We start from the raw sequence: 9507 nt of genomic DNA, 5'->3' as shown, positions 1-9507 counted from the left end.
TAAAAAAAAAAAATTAAAAAAAAATCAGTGGGAGGTGGGAGCATGTTTGAATTCCCTGAGCAGTGCCGTAGGATGACAACCCCTGCAGCACCCAAAACCTGCTGCCCCATGACCTTCCCCAAGACCACCCAGAAAGAGCCTACAAGTCCCGCCTGCCTCAACTACCACCGCTCCTCCGAAAATCAGTCTTTTTGTCTTTGAAAGAGCTCCTACAGTAATTGCCTTCATATCTCAAAGGTGTCTTACAGCCACAGAGGTGCAAATATTTATCCATACTTGGAATTGCAGAGTGAAGCCTAACTAAGTGTTCCCAGACACTTTGGCAATTGTTGTTTTAAGACCTGAACCATAGACACCTGGCTGGAATTAATCAGCAGATGTGAACACAGAGGCAGAGCAAAGCCTTTATTAACCCTTCGCACATCAATGTCAAGGTCACGGGGCATTTCAGTGGGGCAGCCTGTACCTAGATGTCAGCTGTCAACAGCTTGGGAATCTCAAGGCAAGAAACGTCCTTCACTGATCAGGACGTGAACTAGTAGCAAAATTTATCACGCTCCTGTCACCACTTGAAGACCTGCTGTGCTGAGGCGATCACTTGTGAATAGCAGCAATAATAAATGTTTATTACTAGATAATAAGACACAAAAGCAAACCACTTTCTGTATGGGCTCTGTCTAAAATCAATAGGAGTTAAAGCATCTCTGTAAGGGAAAGCATTCACTTCACACCAGGTGGTTTCAAGTAGTTCACATCACCAACAGCTCCCCAGATATCCAAGCCCTTCAGAAGTGATCAAGCACAGACATGCAGCTTTTCCCATTGCAGCCCCTCTCCAACACACAGGCTGATCCCTCTCCCATAGTAGACAACCAAAGGCATATTGTCCCACGCTCAAGCCTCCAAAAAATACACAGCATCAAAGACTTCTCCAAAGCCACTGCCCTGGGAGGGTCAGGACAAGGCCATGCCCCCACAAAGACTTCTCCAAAGCCACTGCCCTGGGAGTGTCAGGACAAGGCCATGCCCCCGGACTCCAGCCAGGGTGAACTCCCTGGTACACCCTATCCAAATGTCTTCACTTTCATCAGTTCCTTTTTAGCCAGGGTGAACTCCCTGGTACACCCTATCCGAATGTCTTCACTTTCATCAGTTCCTTTGCAGGAAGGGACAGAAGTCAAAGAAGTGAAGGACAAACACTGGCATGATGTGCTTTCTCCTCTACACAGAAGAAGGAATTGGCCCACAGTAAAATGCAACCTGAAATTAGAAGACAGCACCTCAATGGCTCTCATGGAGTACCAGGACATGCCCAGCTAAACCTGGCTTAACAGAGAGCTAGAGCAGAGCAATGTCCCAAGGTAGGATCCACAGACCATAACCAAAGACACCTCCTTCATGGTCGAACAGACTGTGTTTGATGTCCAGCTAAGCCTCCCAGCAAGACACAAGGCACGGTGGAGTTTATCTTAGTGCGAAATTAGAAGACAGCACCTCAATGGCTCTCATGGAGTACCAGGACATGCCCAGCTAAACCTGGCTTAACAGAGAGCTAGAGCAGAGCAATGTCCCAAGGTAGGATCCACAGACCATAACCAAACACAGCTCCTTCATGGTCGAACAGACTGTGTTTGATGTCCAGCTAAGCCTCCCAGCCCTCTTAGTGCTAACCCATACAAACCCCAGGTGGGGACGTGGTTGGCGTTGATGGACTACATCAAGATGAAAAGAAAGACAACCTCTGCCCCATTCTGCCAGCCCTTTTCACTGCGAGACATCTGGTGATGGGGAGCTCACCTGCTTTGAAGTGAAGACAGATGCAAGAGCTGGGCAGGTGCAAAGCCTTCCTCAGCAGACACTGTGCCACAGAGCTTGCACTGCAAATCCAGCATTTGCAGCTTCTTTGAGGCGGGGAATGTTTCTAAGCTGATTATAAACCTCTGCATGAATCCCAATAGTAAATCCATCTGAAACATCTTCCATCCTCCCCGAAACACATGAGAGAGAAGATCTGTTTTCTCTGCTGTTGACCCATGACATCCCTCTGCTGCTAAGTAATTCTTACTGTGGGACTTAATGCAGAGCAAAAAAACCCCCAACATTATACATTAAAGCAGAGCAGGAAAACCTTTCTGGATTTGTCACTGTAGATATTAGCCCATTGCCAGCTACAGAAAGCTGCATTCTTGACTGATGTTGGTTTTTATGGCCCTTTTGCTTGTTTTTCCCCTCCTTGACAACTCCAGGAACTGGTAAACTTTAGAGCCTGTTTTTGTAGGCTTGCAGTGACCTGCTTCATCCAGCCAAGAAAAGGATGAGAATGGGGCAGGATGAGGCTGGGAGGATACTGAGGACCAAAGGAAGAAGAGCAGCAGAAGAGCAAGGGCACTGTAAGGAGAGGGAAGGTCAGAATTTGAATGAGTGCAAGGGAAGATTTGGAGAGAAATTAATGAGAACAAGGGGCTGGGTTGAGAAGAGGAAGTGGGTGGGATGGTCAGTCTCAGCCATCCATCTCCCTTTCCCTCCCCTGCACCTGAGCAGGATTGGCCCTTTCCGAGTGCTGAGATGGAAACAGCTTGGGCTTCTAATTCATCTGTAGACCAGGTCTATAAAACAGCCTCACTGGTTCCCAGCTCAGCCAGCAGCAGAGTCCAACATCAGCTCCCTGGAGAGGCAGCTGATGCCAAACAGCAGAAAATAACCCCATAAAAAAGAGTCAAGGGACAAGGTCCTCATACAGACCACCCCACCAGGTCAGGCCAACGGCTCAGTTTCCCTCATAGTTTCTCTTTAGCAGTAGCCATAAGAAGATGCCCAGAGACATGTAAGAACAAGACAAACACATACGACGCTACTGGGAGTCCTCTCTCAGTCTCCAGCTGTTTCCAGCTTTGAGGAACTCTTAAGCCAGATGTCCTTAGTAACCCCTCAGCAATTTCTCATACATGCAATTGCCCAGTCCCCTCTTAAACCCATAAACTTTCGGCATTCACATGCTCCTTTGACAACAAGGTCACGGAGCAAGATCTAATGCTGGCTTTTGACATTGCTTCCTTCAGCTCTGGAGGACTCTCCTGCCTGTCACCGAGGTCGGACAGCATCACATCCGCTGTTCTTTAACCGTGCAACCTTTGAGCAGCTGCCCAGGCCATCAGACGCTGCCTTCTTCTCCAGCCAGGCGCTAGATGAACAAAGACCGCAAGAGCCAGGGTCATCCTAGAGAAGCTAAAAAAAACAGCATAGAACTTCCAAAATCTGCGTCTTGCTGCACTTGAACAAAGAAAGTCCCACCCGGCCAAGCAGGTGTGAACGTAGCCAAGGACCAGGATGCTTTTCACCATGGCTACCTCGACACTAAACAATCCACTCCCAGAGCCAGGGCCAGCCCCAGTTCGGCATCAAAAAAAAAAGGCAGGTTGCTGGACAGCACTGTTTATGCCTTTCTGCATGTTTTTCTACCCAGGGAAGTCAAACAGGCAATCAGGGGAGGAAGGATTTGCTGCAGATCACCAGGGAGGAGGGTGTGAGGGAAAATTTTCTGTTTATGAGATGTAAACAAGCCCTGTGGAGCCTGTCAGGCCACGCGATGCCCTCTTATCATGAGCCATTTCATTTGGCATAAACATCAGCCCCCAGGTCAGGGCCATAATCTCTCCCAGATGCTTTTGTCCACGGGCCTGATCTAAGGCTTCAAACCTAAAGCAGGAGATGAAATAATCCCCATCCGCTGCCTTCCTTCTCCAGCAGCTCTTCACTACCCCAAAACATATTTTCCTGGTGCAGAAGGTTGGAGAATGGTTCCTACATGAGGAATGGGATACCCATGAGAATGGGTCTCCATCGCACACCAGTGGGGCCACTGCAGCAAGTGCAGGTCTGCCACACAGCACTGCAGGCAAGGAGGCTTTATCCCGCTGCAGATCCCTGGGAAGGGAAGGCTGGGGCAGGGGTTGCTGCCCTCAAGAGCTTTTTGGGAGGTAGCCACAAGCCCTCAGCCAGTGGGGGAGTTTAACTCAACCTGTCAGTCAAGGTCTCCATTTCCCAGGCTTCGACCCCAACACAAATGAACTTGTCTCACAAAGCTCAGTCCAGCGTGACAAGTGTTTATACAGGACTAATGAGCGTCTCTGTCCCCAAGGACATCTTGGATCGTTCAGGCACTGAGGTCCAGGCCATTTCCCTTGCTGCATGCAGGCTTGCAAAGAGCTGCAGCCCTAATTCCATCCCACTGCAGGGAGCAATGTGGTGTGCTTTGGGCTATGGTTCTTCATGCAGGGAATCCACATATGGCAGGAGCTGAAGGTGCCTCTCGGGTCCAGAGAGGATGGCTGGGCCAGCAGCAGAGCTCCTGGCTCCTGCACAAGGACCACCACCATCCTCCCAGCCCGGCTCTCTGCAGGACTACCCCCAGACCAGGGAGCAAGCACAGGTTGGTTGCCTTTGTGGTTTAGCTATCCAAACCACCTCCTGGCAAAGAAAAACACTATTTTCTCATTGAGGCACCTTAAATATACCACCAGGATTTGAGCAGAAAAACACCAGTGCCTCCCTCAGGAGAATGGTACACCACAAATACCTGGTGCAATTCTCTCGTCCTCTCCAAGGAGCCCTGGCTTTGCTGGATTTGCCTCCCTAAGCCTCTCTGGAGAGGTTCAGAAGCCACATGAAGCAATGGGGCCCATCAGTGAATGCCTGCAATGCTGGGTTTGGGCCATGCATTCCTGACAGCCGTCTCTGCCTATGCGAGGGCTTCTTCCAGCCAAGTCCTTGGGGCCCCATAACCTGGCAGCTTCCTTGGAGCTGACATGCATTATCCCCATCCCACACAGGCCATGCTCCGCCATGGGGCACCTCCCGTCCCGGGGAGGGACCAGCTTTCTCACTCTCCCTATGCACATGCCCGCTGCCTTGGTCAGAGTCTGGCGGGACCCACGGGTGCCAAGTCCCCCATCACCAGCTTGGTCGCAGCAATGTCAGTCAAGACATCAGCTTCATAGAGCAGGAGGAAAAGTGCTGCCAGTATGGCCTCATCCAGGAATCATGATGACTTTTGTTTCCAGAAACATTTGGGCACTTATCTCCCTTATCCTTTGTAAGATGCGTGACTTTATCGATGCAGTTGGTGCCCATCTAAATGGATTCTTCTTTCTCCACACTGCTCTCCTTATGCCCTCAGCAGCTCCTGCGATTCACACTCATTCATGCCTCTGGATTTCATGCAGATCTGGGCTTTGCAAGCGCACGTAGCAGCACCAAAGTCCTGCAAAAACCAGAGCACAGGAGGCGGCAGCTAAGGGGAGAGGCAGAGGCTCCTGCTGCTGCAGAACTCGCACCCAACATGCTCTGGTCCACCACAGGTCCCCTCCCTTTGAACCAAATGTAGTCCCCCCACACCTGAAAAGCAAAGGGCCTGATGGTGCAGGGACAAGCAGACATCCTCAAGGCAGGAGGTGAATAACAGCACACCAAATTATTTCACACTGGTGCCCAAACAGGCTTTCACTGGTAATGACTTTCAGCGCTGCCACCCCTGGACCAGGAACCGCAGCAGTTGTCCTATAAAAACCTCAGCTGGAGAAGAGAAACCTCCCAGAAAGAACTGGAAGACACCACAAGGAGAGGATGTAGGGGTTTCAACAAGTCTATTCACAGTCTCCAGCTCTACCAAGACCAAGCTGAGCTCAGTGGTGTCAAGCACAGAATACAGCCATGCCCACGTCGAGATTGAACTGCCCTGTGCACGTCCAAGCCTTCCCCATGCCCAAGCAAAAGAGAATTCAGGTCTGCAACTGCTGTCAATCAGCAGGAGTGAGTCCAATCCAATCCCACATTTCAAAGGCCTAGCAAATTACAACATCAGCCCTCCTTCCCCAGATCCTCTTCTGAATTCCCTAGAGGTGAAGCCTAGACCTGTCCAAATAACTGATCTATCTATTAGAGATCAAATTTAAAAATTAGGAAGAAGAAAATTTTTTTTCTTTTTAGGTCAACCCAGAATGAAACCTTCCTATTTGGTACAGCAAAACATTTTTTTTCCTTAAGTGAAGACAATGAAAACATTTTGTTCTCCTCAAAATAAAACCTTTCTCTGTTTTCAAATGCATGTTTGAAGGCACTTGAGGTCCCCGCTTTTTTAATTCAAGGCAGGCAAATTTCAAATGGAGAATGTTTCAGTGCAATAAAAAGTTAAAGCGTTTAATTTCAAGCATATCTTAAACAAAGCCTGCAGATTTTCATCCCCAAAATACTCTTTTTTTTTCACTTCAAACTTTAGCTCAAGTTGTAAATAATTTCAAAGGAACCAAAATAACTTTTATTTTTCCTAGAAACAAATGTTTCATCTTAATTTCAGCCAGGCTAGTGATTGGAGCCAGACTCTTCTCAGTAGTGCCCAGTGAATGGCCAAGAGGCAAGGGCCATAAGCTGAAACATGGGAAATTTCCTTTAAAAAGAAGAGTTTTGGGTTGTTTTTTTTTACTGTAAGGGTGGTCAAACACTAGAGCAGGTTGTGGAGATAAACCAAACCAAGCCAGAGATGGCCCTAAGCAACCCCCGCTGGCTGCTCCTGCTTTGAGCAGGGGGTTGGATTTGATGATCTCCAGAGGTGTCTTCCAGCCTCAGCGATCCTCACTATGTGCAACTTTATCATGAACTCAAAAAGGAAGCATCGAGGCCCTGTGGTCACCTCCATGGGGATTCCCAGCCCCATGCTGTGCCATCATCAGCCCCACCAAGTCCGAGTCACACAAATCTTCATGGTATTTTCAAGCTGCGGCTCCTGGGATTTTTGCAAATGAGTGTTGAAAATAAAATGCACATTTCTTCCCCTCGGAAATGAAAACTTGTAACCTCTGCCTGACCTGTAAGGTGGAAAACAGAAGGCAGGTTTGTAAGAGAGAAACCCACAGGCATCTAAAAGGAGCCATCCTTTGAGCAGCCACTCTGAACAAGTGAGATTTCTGCAGACCTTGCATCTCCTGCTTGAATCCTCCGGTGTCCAGTAAGGTGTAAACTCTGAAAAGCTTCTCCCAGAGTTGGGTATTCAAAATATCCTGTGCCTATGTGGATTCTCTGGTGTTTAGATAAAAGGTTTAGCTCGTGCTGGAGTATTGCATTCATTAGGGCAATCATTCCTTTCCTGGCCATCTCATTAGACTTCCATAGCCCCACAAGCTTGAGCCCTCTGTCAGCTTGTACCGAAACTGGCCACCATCAGCACCCAGCAGTTTGCTGGGCACCATCAGCTGTGTCACCACCATGCAACAGGCTTAATAAAAATGCAGGTGACTTTGGGAAAATTTGGGAAATGCCCAAACTTGTCAAAAAGGGGTGTAAAGAAGAGTAAACAGGCTATGGATATTTCTTCTTTTGGAGAGGGTTAGGGTCTGCAGCCATCTCTGCCTAAAGACCTCTGACAGGATCAGGAAAAAGGAGTGCGAATGGAGAAAAAGGAGACCTTTGAGTACAGAAATCTCGGACCCTGTTCATCCCCCCAGGCCTCCCTCTCTGGGATGCTCTGCCAGCTGCAAACATTTTAATGCCCTGATCATTAATACGTTTTAAAATGCCTTAAATTTCAACAAGATTCCCAGAAACCACACAGACCTTGCAAATGTGCACGCATACGAAAAAGCCACAGCCCTGCAGTGCGCACGCTGCAGTGAGCTCTCGGCTCCAGCAGCCTGTCCTGTCCCATGCGGTGTTTGGGGAGGGATTGGGTTTAGCTGCCAGTGAAGTCCCACAGCCCCAGTTGCCCAGTGAGCATCACTCAGCCCTTTCCTTTCTAAAGGTCCTCGGGCCAGTGGCAAGACCTTTTCAATATTGGCTTTTGCAAAAAGCATCTCAGCGCATCTTTAAAAAGCCATCGGACTTAGGTTGGGACTAAACTCACCATTTCTGCTTTCCCTTTGGAGAAAGCTACCGAACACTTCCTCCTTTCAGCCTCAGCCATCTCCTGGTACAAGGTGACCTCTGCAGCCCGTTTCGTGCATCTCCCATTGCAGCCAGAAGAGAGATTTCCCGCAGGCTGGGGAGGATCCACCGCCCTCCCGTGGCAGACTCCAAAATGGGTTTCTGTCTTTGACTTCCATCATTGTACAATAAACAGCTGGATTTCCTGTAATAACAACATCAGCATTTTTGAGCAAGACAATAATATTTATCATAGGTTCATACAGGTAGAGAAATAATCTAGGACCCTACGGCTTGATGGGGACCTGTAGGATTGCAGAAAGTGCCCATCAGCACAAGCTCTCGCTGCCTAAAAATGAGCATCAGAATCAGGGAATTAAAAAGAAGATGCTCACATGACAGCCAGTGTCTTTCCAAAAGTGACATACAGTCCTCCTCTCCCACATGTGAGCATTTGGCTCACAGACTTAAAAAACACACTATCAAGTAACATAAAAACACGCTGTTCCAGGTGAAAGGAGCATGTGGAGAAATGAGACAGATTAGAACAGGGTAGAAAACACTGCTTGGGAAGACACCCAGCACCAGGAAGGCCCTGATCCTGCACAATTCATTCTCTTGCTATTGCCTTCTCCAAATCAGCAGAACTCTGCAGGAGCTGGGCTCAGCAATTCCTGGAGGAATTCCATTGCTGGAAAATCAGCTGGGTGCAGTGTTAACTTCATACATCCCAGCACGTATAAAGAAAATGGAGTCCCAACAAAACCACCTGGCCTGGCAAGCAGAGATGGGCTAACTCGGGCCATCGGCATGTGCTCAGTGTAATACCTCCGTGACCAGATAATGGGGTTTGGACACTTGCTCCAAGTGCCGGGACTGCAGCCAGTAGATGGCATTCATATGCTATCGTATGCAGGCATATGCTATCATGTGCTGTCAGACTTAAACTGCCTTGGAAAATATAAGACCATTTTTCATCTAAAAATGAAGGTAAAAGGCAAATATTCACCTTAACCGGAGATGGCCCTGCAGACTTCGATAATTAACTTTGGAGCCGTCGAGAGTTTCAGACTTGCTGGCGTCTCTTTCTGTCCCCATGGATCTTCTGCCTGCTTCTAATATAGAAACATATATATAAAGAAATATAATGTGTCCCTAAAGCAGCCACAAGTATCTTTGGATGCCCAAACCATGCAAAGTGAGCAAGGGATACCCCACCATCCCTCTGAGGTCTGACCCAGGATCCACCAGGCTGACCACACACATGGTTAGGAGCTGCCAGCATTCGGCTAGCACTGATTTGTGTCACTTTCTTTACAGTGGCATCCACTGCATTGAGAAAATACCGTCCTCAGCACCTCATTCCATAGTTTACCTGCAGCACAGCACATCAGCCCTTCTCCTGAGACCGCTGGAGAACCCCAGCACCGTGCTGAGACTGCAGTGAGGGCTGCATGAGAGCCAGGACCAAGACAGGACTCCTCTTCTTACCGTAACAGAAAAAAAGGTGCAATAGGCAGTCTCCTGCTTCCACTCCTCCATCTCCCCACCATGCCCTGATCTCCAGATCACTGCAGCCCCTCTGTCCACTGAATA

This window comes from Mesitornis unicolor, unplaced genomic scaffold, assembly GCF_000695765.1.
Source record: "Mesitornis unicolor isolate BGI_N332 unplaced genomic scaffold, ASM69576v1 scaffold4190, whole genome shotgun sequence".
Lineage (NCBI taxonomy): Eukaryota > Metazoa > Chordata > Aves > Mesitornithiformes > Mesitornithidae > Mesitornis > Mesitornis unicolor.
Note: the sequence above shows the minus strand (reverse complement) of the source record.